At 33.1% G+C, this 12,869-nt stretch overlaps 1 pseudogene; it reads left to right on the plus strand.

The window, feature by feature from the left end:
• LOC102595509 (ATP-dependent helicase rhp16-like) overlaps window positions 1-10,156 on the plus strand; it is a 12,600-nt pseudogene extending 2,444 nt beyond the window's left edge.
• The last annotated feature ends 2,713 nt before the right edge of the window (window positions 10,157-12,869 follow it).

Genomic DNA, 12,869 nt, shown 5'->3' on the forward strand with positions numbered 1-12,869 from the left:
AGTACTATTTTCAAGCTATAGCAGTAGATTTAGACTTTCAAGTTATAGCAAAATTTCAGGTTATAACAAATTCACAATTTAAAGAAATGTTTTTATTAATTGGAAAAAACTTAAAAAAAATAAAATAAAAAGATAAATGAAAATTAAAAAAAAATGAAATTAGAAACAATAAATTTAAAAACTGAAATTGTGGCATGTAATTTAATTTGAACTTATTGTAGATAATTAATGATTAGAACGAAATAAGGGATCCAAACAAATCAACAATATTTTTTATCCTTAATTCACTCAAAATCAGTTAAAAATAAAATAAAAAATCAGATCATGTCCTTTTTTTCTTCAACATTTCTCTCTCTTAATTCTTCAACCTAAAAAATTACCACAATCGAGTAATTGAAGGTTTTTTTCGTTGAAGAAACATTGATTTTATTGAGATGGACAATTACTTGTGGAAGATGGGATCTTTCGGGTTAGTATTTGTTTTTAAATTGTTTTGTGTATTTTTTTTTCTTAAAGTATAAACTAATTGTATATTTATGAATGAATTTAATCGAATTATTGGAAAGAAATTTGTAAGAAAATGTGTTTCGTAAAATGTAAAAAAAATTATTTGGATTTTTGACGAACTGTATAACAAGTGTTTTAATTTGTTATTAAATTATAATTTTTAGTGTGTTAAATTAGATGTTGTCATTTCTGAAGTAATTAGTAAGGTAGAAATAAAATTATTTGGTACAATAAGATATAGATATTTGTAATGTATGATTATTTGTTGAATGAAATGTATATTAAGAAAGTATGAAATTTGTATGAAAGCGTGTCCAGTAATATGAATTTTTTTTTTTTGAAATTTTGACGAATTGTATGATAAATGTTTTAAGGTTGTATTAATTTTGAAATTGTGTTATTGACATTTTTTGTATAAATTTTGTGTGACAGTAATGAAGTATTTGCGTAAAAAATATGTACATATTTGATGTATAAAATTTGTATTAAAATAGTATGAAAAGTGTTTGGAATGTACTATTTGAATGATAGTAGAATGAAATTTAAACTTATTGAAGAAGTTTGACTTAGGGACTTTGTTCATTTCCCCAAAATATTCAAGGATAAGTCTATTGGGAATAGACGGATCTGAGATAAATGTAGAATGAAGTCCACATTTAAGACCAATTACTACTGAAAATTCCTTGATTCCAAATCGTAATTCTGTGCCGTTTATTTTAATAACAAACATGTCGTCTCAGACATTTTCTTTTTCAAGAATCATCAAATGCCGCAGTAGTTGACATTGAATCTTTATATGGTGCATGTCATAGAATAAACCAAAAGGTGTTTGTTCGAGAAGTTGTTCAAATCTCTCTTGCCCAAGAAAAGTCAAAAGATCAGCAAACACATTTATGTTTGTACATGAAGACTAGTGTGTGTGTTTCTTCCTTTCCTATAAAATAAAATTGTGTAGACTACATTAAAAGATACTTCATACACATATTATTCAGTTTCATACAGAAAATCATTTTCATACAGAAAATCATTTTCATACACATTATTCAGTTACAATTCACAAATCAAACATAACTTAATAATTTCACATTTCATACACACTTCACAGACATAGAACACAATTTTCATTCCAGCATTAACCATAGTTCACATCTCACACACACTTCATATACAACATAAATTATATTCACATTGCACACACACTACATACACATATTATTCACACACATTGTATACACAAATTTTAGTTACAATTCACAAATCATACATAACTTAATAGTTTCACATTTCATACACACTTCACAAACATATAATACAATTTTCATTCCAGCAGTAACCATAGTTCACTTTTCACACACTTCATATACAACATAAATTATATTCACATTTCACACAATCGTACACATATTATTCACACACACTGTATACACAAATTTCTTTACAACAATAAACATAGTTCACATTTCATACACAATATTTATAAAAAATATTTTCAAAAAATTCCAGGAGTACCTATACAATACAGAGTATTTAAATAAGATCACAAAATTTGAAAATAAAATTAATAATTCATATGCATGTCAATGTTGTATCATAATTCATACAAAATACATCACTTAAAATTTATAATCAAATGCATAAACATTTTATTAAGATTTGGAACAAATTTCAGAAAACAAAATTTTGAAAACAACAATAACAATAATGTGATATAAAAAAATAACTATTTTGAGTAATGTGAAAAATAAATTAAATAAATTACTTACCTTAACCACTTTTTTGAGATTTTTGGATTTTGGTAATTTCGGTTCATCCTTTTTTGTTTTTCTTCTTGTATAAGGTTTTGATGTTTCAGCGACTTCAACCTTTGTTGCTTTTTTTGTTTTCTTCTTTTTTGTTTGACCAACAAAATCCAAATCTAAGTCGGAATCAGATTCTGGAGGGGTTTCAACAAGTTTCTTCCCCTTCCTCTTCTTCCCCCTTTGATTTGCCGTAGTTGCACTTTGATTTGCTTCATTATTTTTATCTTTTTGATTCTTTGAATGAGTTGGACCACATGTGGCCGGAATTTGAACAGTTTTAGACGGGGTGTTTGAGATAATATCTTAAACGATGGAGCATGAGCATCATCAGTTGATATTCCGTCAAATCTGGGGCTCTTTCGTGGAGTTTCAATTTGTTTCTTGGACATGATGATGAATAATCGTGGGTAAGATGTGAAATTAGTTTTGATGTTGGACTAGATGAGAAAGAATGGAGAAAGTTTGATATTGGGTTGTGGGTTGAGACGTGTAGGAGTGAAGAAACGTGTGGGATGGTGGTGTGATCGGTGATTGGGGATGGTAACGGTAAACAAGGAAAGGAAATCCCTAAAATTGGGTAACTGAAAATTTTAGTTTTTTTTAAAAAGAAGTAAAATAAAATTAATTATTTATTATTAAAAAACTATAAATAGAATAATAATTTATTAAATAAATATTAAATTTAACTGATATGTCATAGCCCGTAAATAATCTGTTATAAGCAAGAAATTTTTAAAAGTAGGTTTAAAACCCATAATATTTACTCTTAAATGTGTATATGCGGTGATTTTTCCATATTGGGGAGCAACAATGCGTATTGAAGAAACACATTTGTTCCTCTCTTCTTCTTCTAGAATCTAAGCTTCTCATCCCAATTCTTATCTCTATCTTAGTTACTTGTTATTTGAGCATTTCCATTGTAATTCAATTGTTTGATTATCGCAATTACGATTCTAAAGGTTTAATCACATTCCAAGTCTGTTATTAATATAATGAGGAATTTGGGTTTGTTACAATACACGCTTTTACAATTATACAAACTTATTCAAAGACTGAGTTTTCGTCTCCTACAATAACTTCATTTGAAGGGTACGTAGTTGACATTTTAAATTAAAAAGGAATTTAAAAAAAAAAATATAATGTCCAACACAATATATTGCACCCACGTGGCCATACTTTTTAGTTAAATCGTAAAGCAAATCTGTATCGATTAATAATATAATTAAATAATAAAAAATATACTTATCCCAAAGCCCCGTTATCAATTTGTCAAAGCCAACAACAATTTTTTTAACATGAATATCAAACTCTAAACATAAAATAATAATTAAAAAAATTAATCACAAATTAAAGGAATTATTTTATATTCATTCCTTAAATACTTCAAATCAGACCATTCATTATCCAGCTCATTTGACATGTCAGCAACTTTTGACACGTCATCAAATTAGTTAGTTAAAGTTTATGGCGGTTTGAATTTGTTAATCAGTTAGATTAATTTCAACTATCCTTCCCGCCTCAACTTTTCAGTTCCATTACAATTTTCAACTCAGCTTCTTAATTTCTCTCTGCTTTCTCGGAAAATGAATCTTCCAATTCCAGGTTCTTCATCTTCACTTTCGTCTTCTTCTTTGTTTTTCTTCTGAAGCTCTTGATTTTCTGGTGTAAAATTGGATAATTTTGAAATGCCCCAAAATGAAATAATGTGTAAATTGGAATGCCCTAATGGTGACTGTTATCTTTTGTTTTCTCCTATTGCTATCAAATTCCTTATGGGAGATCCATATTGAAATGTTAAATGCTATGAATAGCTAGTTTGTGTAATTTTCTAATTAAATTGATAATTGTTCTTGTTTTACTGAAGGCGCAAGGGGTGAAGATACAGATTCGAATCGAAGACGCCGTGTCAGATTGTGGAAGAATAAACGTGAGAGAGTACAAAAGCGAAGAGGATCAGTTTTGAAATGGGAGACACTGGAAGAAGAAATGGATGAAGTCACTCTTAAGAATTATTCAGATGATTCTGATAACATCTCGCTTACTGAAACTGCTGAGCCACCATCAGATTTGATCTTGCCACTGTTGAGGCACCAAAAGGAGTGGTTGGCTTGGTCATTAAAGCAAGAAGAATCTACATTCAAGGGGGGCATTCTTGCCGATGAAATGGGAATGGGGAAGACGGTTCAAGCCATAGCACTTGTGCTTGCTCAACGCGAATTAAAGATTGATTCCAGTATATTGTCGTCTTCACCAAGTACTTCCCAGGAACTCCCAACAGTAAAAGGAACTCTTGTTGTATGTCCTGTGATTGGAGCATTGCAATGGTTTCGGGAGATTGAACATTGCACCACTAAAGACAGCAACAAAACTCTTCTTTATCATGGCACTAACAGGGGGAAATTTACGCACAACCTGGAGGAATATGATTTTGTCATTACTACGTACTCCACTATCCAGGCTGACTATAGGCCAAAAAAGTCAAAGCAGAACAGCAAGAACTCAAAATTGTGTGACGAGCGTTCTAGTGATAATTCAGTCAGTGTTGGTGAAGATGTGTCCAGGAGGAAGTCAGTTCTGCATTCAGTGAAGTGGGATCGTATCATTTTGGATGAGGCAAGTCATACGTTCACAGATTCATGCATTATGTTGTTGTTTTCTTCAATTGGCATTCTCTATTTTGTAGTATCGAAGGTTTGAAAACATTCTTGGTTCATTTGCTGTTTATACAACCTTTTTCTTATAAATACTAGTTTTTCAAGTCATGTTATTAGAGTTGTAAATGTGGAGATTGGTATGGTGATTATGAAGAAACCTATACAGTTATGATGCTTATTAGAATGTGAAGAATCTTGTGGTGAGTATGAAGAAACCTATACAGTTAACTGCTGAAATAATGTAGGTGTAAATATTTCCATGATGTTTCAGCTATTAAAACTCAGCAAAATGTAAGAGCACAAAATATATCTCTGTCCTAAAGTTCTTTGCTTTGCTTAACTGCTCATCATGTGAAATTTCATCTTCAATTCTGTTGATCACCATTTTCTATCTTCATGGTGAACAATGCTGCATGTAGTTTGTAGTTTGTGCCTTGTCTAGCTTCATCACTTTGGTGGTAACACATGAACTAGCTGCTAAGAGGTCATATGAACTACTAAATTTCATATGACACAAGATGTTTTATCTGCAATGTTCTTAACTGATTAAACTTCTGTGGCATAGGCTCATCATATCAAATCTGTAAGCACCCTCACCACAAAAGCGGTTCTTGCTTTAGAATCTTTTTATAAGTGGGCCTTAACTGGTACACCCCTGCAAAACCACATCGGAGAATTGTACTCACTTGTAAGTTAATTTCTGCTGGTTTCACTACATTTTCTTTACTTTTTATAGTTCTGAGGTTAATTGTATTCTTTACTTCTATACAGGTCCGTTTCTTACAAGTTACTCCTTATGCTTGTTACTTTTGCGAATATTGTAATTGCAGTGGACTTGATTTTAGGTAGACACAAAGATTCTTTTTCTAAATCCTTGTTCCTATCCCTTAGCATGAAAGACACAATGGCTCAAAATCTATTTTACTTTATATTGTTATACTTTTGCTTCTCAAACAATGTTACTTATGAAATATCTTGTGCTATTTGTTCTTTGATAAATTCTACAGCTTCTCTGATGAATGCCCACAGTGCCGTCCCGGGCCTTACAAACGTGCACGCCACTTCCTCTGGTGGAATAAAGTAAGTTAATAATTCATGATATACATACTTTTGAGGCTTCATCTTATTGCTGACATAGTAAAGTTGAAATATCTTCTAGTATATTGAAAAACCTTTAACGAATAAGCGGTACATGTCCGAGAGGATCCATGGAGATGCTATGGTTTTGTTGAAGCACAAAATCCTGAAAAGCCTAATGCTAAGACGTACCAAAAAGGAAAGAGTTGCTGATCTTTCACTTCCCACAAAGACTGTAAGTTCTGTCTTGCAGTAGTGTCGTGTGCTTTAATTTCGATAAGAATCTTCTATTATTGGTTACTATTTTTGGGTTCAGGTTATTATGAGAAAAGATTCTTTGGATGTGAATGAATTTAACTACTACAAGTCATTGCACAATAGAAGTCGACAACAGCTTGATAGGTATTTTTCAAACTCGAGCTCTTATTCCTTGCAAGTTCCCTTTCTTGGCTCCAGCTGCACCAATTTGCTGGCTCATTGTTTTTCTTTTTTTTAGCTGCATATCCTGTTTCTTGTTTATGCATGGATTACTTTCATTAAATTTGTTTCCTATAATTGCTTGTCCTTGAGTAGTTATTAAACATATTGGGTTAGTATCTTGGTTTTTAACTTAAGATCTTATACATCTTTTTCTTCCCATAAAATTCTTTTTTTTTTTTTTTTTTGCTGTGTATCCCGATCTCTTGCTTATGTATGGATTACTTGCATTAAATCTGTTTCCTATAATTGCATATTGGGTTATACATCTTTTTCTTCCCATAAAATTCTTAATCATTTGTGCCATTACCTGCTAAAAAGTAAGGGAGCAAGGATATTTTTATTTATAACTGTATCCGCATTTTGTATTTTGGTGCAGATATGTCGAGGATGGAACTCTGATGAATAACTATGGTCACATATTTTCTATGATCGCACGCCTACGGCAGGTACCAAGACAAGGATATATGCTTGATAATTGTAATGGATGATTGCATTCATCTTCTTGTTTTTGTTTTCTCATTGACTCTCTTTGTTGCTTCAATTTTATGTGGGTGCTTTTAGTGCTAAGCTTTCTAAATCGATTTATCCATTTTTTTACTGGATTCAATGTAGTTTAGTGGCTGGGGGTTGGATGAGTAGTTAGAAGACAACAATGGATAGTTAATTCAATTTGGTCAAGGGATTTATCAAAAAAAGTTGGTTGTCAAAAAATTGGTCAAGGAAATTATGGGACCACGGACCACGAGTATCATTTTTTCACTGCTCAAATATGTAATATTGGTGTAAAGATTGGACTATGGAAGACTTATCAGACGACTGCTAAAGGTATCATTTTCTTGTCGTTCTGTTCTATGAGCGCAAATACAGACACTGACCTTTCTTTTGCTTCGTCTGAACTCGCCTCTCATAAATATATTTGTCTTACTATGGGTCATCAGCCAAATTTGATTGCAGAAAATGTCTGACCAATATAATGTCTTTCTTTAATTGGCAGGCAGCTGATCATCGTTACCTAGTGATGTACTCTAGAAAAGAATTGGCTAGTGGCAATAAAGAGGCCGAAGATGTTGAGCAATTATGTGGCTTATGTCATGATGCAGTGGAAGATCCAGTAGTGAGTTTGTGCACCTCTACCCGCTCCCTCCCCCAAAAACAAGAAATAGGAAACACGTTACTCAGCTTGAAGTTCAATTTGATAGCTCTCTCCTTTTTGCATTTACTAAATTATTTTTATGTTGGCCATTCAAGGTCCAAGAACTTCGAGCACCTTTCAATTGCTCAGTGTCAGCCTGAATGTTGTATGTACATTCTTTAAATGCCAATTACTTCTGTTGAACAGTTTAAAATACTTTTTCCTTAAAACAATGTCCGGGTCACATGTTTTCTAGTTCTTTCTGGGAAAATGTTGATGATATGCAATCCCTTTTAGAAAAAAATACTCTGTTTTGCTTCTTCTTTTTTCGGGGAAGTTCTCATGAAGTAGATGAGCATTTGGGATACTCTCTTTCCAGCGGCATAGACATTGAGATTTTATCAAAAGTACTTCTAGTATTAAGTCCTTGTACATTAGACAGAGTCTTCTTTGAACTGTGTTTCTCTTTTTGATTGTTGCAGGTTAATTGTTGCAGGCACGTGTTTTGCAACGCATGTTTGATAGATTTAAATGAAAGTGTGGAGAAAATGCCATGCCCTTCATGTACCAAACCTCTCACTGCAAATAATGATAAGGGAGATTCTAATTCTAAACCTACTGTCAAAGGGTTTAGGTCCTCAAGTATATTGAACAAAATTCACCTCAATTATTTCCAGACGAGCACTAAAATAGAGGCTTTGGTATGCAATTGCATTCTACACTATCATCATATTCTCCTTGGTTTGCTTTTCTTTCCTTTTCACAAAGAGAGCAAGGGATGTCATGCCACATCATCATATACAGGCGCTAAACCATTAATTTTTGTCATTCTCAGGCTTATTCCATTAATAGATTCAGAACTACGATGATGTTCTAACCCAAGGGGTGTGAACTCATTGTGTTCTATTGCATTGAAGAAAATCAAAATGTTTTTAAAATTAGCTGTGTCTAACTCAGTGGAACAAGTGAGGCCTATGCATTAGATATGTTGATGGACACTGTCCTTAACTCTTTGATGATTCTTTTACTTGTGAATAATATTGCTAAATACATGCTTGATGCTCAAATTTTACTTTTATTGAATGTAGAAGGGAGAAATTAGCAACATGGACGGTTCTGCAAAAGGAATAGTTTTTAGCCAGTTCATATCATTTTTGGATCTGATACAGTATTCTCTTAATGTAAGACATAATGGTACTTTCTCCTTCCTACTTCCTTTTCCTCTTTTCAATCTAATAAAAAAGAAGCTTGTATTGTGTGTATTCAGCTGTCAGGCATCAATTGTATTCAATTAGTTGGATCCATGTCTATTGCCGCAAGAGATGCTGCAGTTAGCAAATTCACTGAGGATTCAGATTGCAGGATACTGCTTATGAGTTTAAAAGCTGGAGGTGTTGCTCTCAATCTTACAGTTGCATCACATGTAAGGATCTATTTTCCAGTTATGGCTCGTATTTATCTGTTGAATAAGCACATTTTTGGTGGCTCATCTCTTGATCCTTGCTAGGTTTTCTTAATGGATCCTTGGTGGAATCCTGCGGTGGAGCAGCAAGCCCAAGATAGAATCCATCGAATAGGGCAATATAAACCAGTCAAGTGTGTGTTGTATTTCTTCTGCTTTGGATGCCATTGAATGGGAGCTTATTGTTGTTTTCAAATTTGCAGGGTTGTGAGATTTATGATGGAGAATACAATTGAAGAGAACATCATAGAGTTACAAGAGAAGAAGAAATTACTTTTTGAAGGGTAAGTGTCTTTTTCTTACAGTCATCTACATAGTTGCGCGGACTCTTCATTTTTGATGCCACACCCGTGTTAGATTCTTCAAAAATACACTACTTTTGGTGAATCCGACACACCCCCTTGACATTTTTGAAAAGGTCTGAGCAACATAGTAGTTGCATATGTGTTCTGACAGAAATATATATGTTTCCTTTGGTTGCAAATATATATATTCTACTAGATATTTAAACTGATAGTTCCTTGACATTTTTGAAGAGGTCTGAGCAACATAGTAGTTGCATATGTGTTCTGACAAAAATATATATGTTTCCTTTGGTTGCAAATATATATATTCTACTAGATATTTAAACTGATAGTTGAGACAAGTTGGCTATAGTGTGAGAGGCTGATAGATAGCTCAGAAAGCCAGTTAATGTTCTCTATTCAAACAATTCTCAAAGATAAAGTTATTATTGTCAATCTTTTTGTTACATTCCTTCTTTGCTCCCATCTTCCGCTCTTCATCTAAAAAACCATTTCCCCCTAACTGTTTATTTTCCCTCTGATTGCAGGACAGTCGGTGGTTCTTCAGAGGCCTTAGGAAAACTAACAGAGGAGGACTTGAAAATCCTGTTTCATTGTCGCTTTTAATATGTTCTATTTCTTCGGCTTAATTCCCTGCGAAATTCTGTACTAAGTGTTTTGACGTTTGCCCTTAGGCTGGATCTGTCCAAAGAGTGTTTCTTTAGCTTCATCAATTGTTAAATTGTTCTTATTGCTTCCTTCATATTAACTTCTTTTGCATGATATAAAGTGCATCAGAATTCATATCCTCAAGGCAACATCATGGAAATTTGCCTTTACAGTTCTGAATTTCAGCTGTATTAGTAAAGAATATTAAGAAAAAGGTTCCTTTATTATAAAAAGGAACTAATTTTAGTACCTTTACTGTAGCACCACACTTTAAATTATTGTTTTCTGTTTGCATCAAGCACAATTTTAAACTAATACTAGAGAGAGTTGTTTGGAAAGTAAACACTCCTAAGGTTGTGAGTTCGAGTCACCAAAGAAGCAAAAAGGTGGGAGCTCTTAGGAAGCGGTAAAAAAAAAAAAAAATTCAAACTAAGAAAGAGTTAATGATGAAATTATGGAATGGAGACTTTTTCTATTAAGAGTAGGGGTGTTCACGGTTTGGATAAAAACCGATCCAAACCGAAAAACCAAACCAAACCGATAAAATAAAACCGATTTTATTTGGGTTTGGTTTGGTTTGGTTTTAGATTTTTGAAAACCGATATTATTTGGTTTGGTTATGGTTTCATTTGAAAAAAATCGAAGAAATAACCGAACCGATGAATTATATACATATATTTTATTAATATACATACTTAATATATTGTTTTTATAAACAATTTTAAAGATCTTATACATGTTTTCATTAAAGTTTCTTTATAATTTACTTATTGAAAAGCAAAAATTCCCAAGATGAAACATTTATCTTATTAATTTCATGTATATGAGTGTCTATGACAATTCTTTGTGGGACTGAAATGTTATTTTCTCTTCCTTCTAGACCAATATAGTGAATTTTTAAAGCTTTATTGATAGTAAATTTAGTGTATCGAAAGTTCTAGTAATTTAAGTTCATTCTAACTATTTTTCGTTTTGAATGGATTGTTGTCACTTTTATCACATTTTAAATGAATTGTTTCTTTTATTTTTGTGTATGGTTAATAACCGAACCAAACCAAATCGAAACCGATAATCACCAAACTGATAAATGTATATTATATTTGGTTTGGTTTGGTTTTGATAATTTTAAAACCGATTAAGTTGGTTTGGTTTTGGTTTTGACCAATAACCGATCCAAACCAACCCGTGAACCCCTAATTAAGAGTATTCATATCCTCCCTCTAAATGTATTTATTTTTAAAGGTTCTATTTCAAGAAATCTATCACCAAAATATTAGATTACCTGTTAAGTTTAAATGCATTTAAATTCTACTTTTTTCTTCAATATTCCATTCGTGCAAGAACAATTGAGAAAGGGCCAATTATTAAACAAAATGCAATAAAGAAGGAACTCAAAGTATTACAATTCAAAGTTTAACCTCTCTCGAATATTGAGTGTGTTTGTAACATCCGGCAATTTGAAATAACTATGAAGAAGCTTGAAATTGGAAATAGTCATTTTTGGAAAGAATAAAAAAAATCTGGAAAATTTGGTTAAGTATGGGAAAAAGTGAGTTTTTGGTCAACTTTGAATAGTCATAACTCCTAGCTCAGGATAATTTAGGTGTAGTTCTAGTTATGTTTGCGAAGCTCGTGGAATGATCTTTCCAACGCCGCTGAGTTTACGTGATTCCGAGTTCGTATGAGTGAGTTATGCCCTTTGGAAGTTGGGCTGTTGGCAGGGCAGTTAGCCCGAATTTGTAAGGATATTTTGGTCTTTTCCCTAACTTATTCTTTTGGTTATTTAAAGGATCCAAGCTGATTTTTAGATCAGTTTTTCCCTTTTTAAAAGAGTGAGAGTGAGGGTTAGGGTTCTTGAGAGAAGAGGAGAAGAAGAAGAGAAGGAGAAGAAGAAGCAAGGTTCGTAGAGATCGTCGTGGATTTCATCGGGGGTGATCCCTATTAAGGTATGTGAGTCCTTAGTGTTGGGGTTGGTTCTTTCCCCCACACGCCAAACTCGTTTTATTTTCAAGAAAAGATTGGTTGTGTTGTTGAAGTTGTTGGTTGTGTTGCTGATGTTGTTGATTTGTGCTGTTGGAGTTCCTTGTTGATTTGGGGAATGATTTGGTTGTGTTTTTGAGTTGAATCTCTTGTACGTTGAGGGATTTTATGATCCTTAGTGTTTGGGGTTGAAACCTTTGAAGTTAGGGTGGTTTAGAGTTGGCAAAACAAGGGAGAAAAGTCGAGTTTTCTGGGGAAAGAGGTGGCGCGTCGCACCTGCCAGCGCATCCCAAAAGGGGTTCTGAACTTTTCCCCTTGGGGCAGCGCGCCTAGCATAGCGCCAGCAGGCCCCTTCTAAATTTCGAGGGCTGGCGCTCCGCGCCTTGCAGAGCGCCAAGGACGCCAAGACTTCTCATTTATCCCCACTTTCTCATGCATGTTCCTTGGTATTGTACCTATGTTTCCTAGTTGTTTCCAACACTCCAAGGTACTTCTAAAAGTCAAGAACTCGTCCATAACATGTGATCAAACATCTTGAATCCATAAATCCAATTCAAGGAAAGTTAGTTTCCAAGTCAAGTGAAGTTAAGAGTTAAGCTTGGAAGATTAGAAGCTAGTCAAGCAAGTTCTTAAAGTTGTTCAAGAGTCTTTATTGAACGTCTTAACTTCATTTTAAGACTCATGTTTCAAGTAAAGTAAAGGGTATAGAGTTTCAAGCTAAGTAAAGAGTCTCAAGTTTCAAGTAAAGTCAAGAGTTTAAAGTGAGTTCTTTTCTCAAAAGTTATTAGGGAACTATGTATTCCCAAAGAAGTTTCTAAATGTTTT

The sequence above is a fragment of the Solanum tuberosum genome, unplaced genomic scaffold (assembly GCF_000226075.1).
Source record: "Solanum tuberosum cultivar DM 1-3 516 R44 unplaced genomic scaffold, SolTub_3.0 scf00458, whole genome shotgun sequence".
In the NCBI taxonomy this organism is placed as follows: domain Eukaryota; kingdom Viridiplantae; phylum Streptophyta; class Magnoliopsida; order Solanales; family Solanaceae; genus Solanum; species Solanum tuberosum.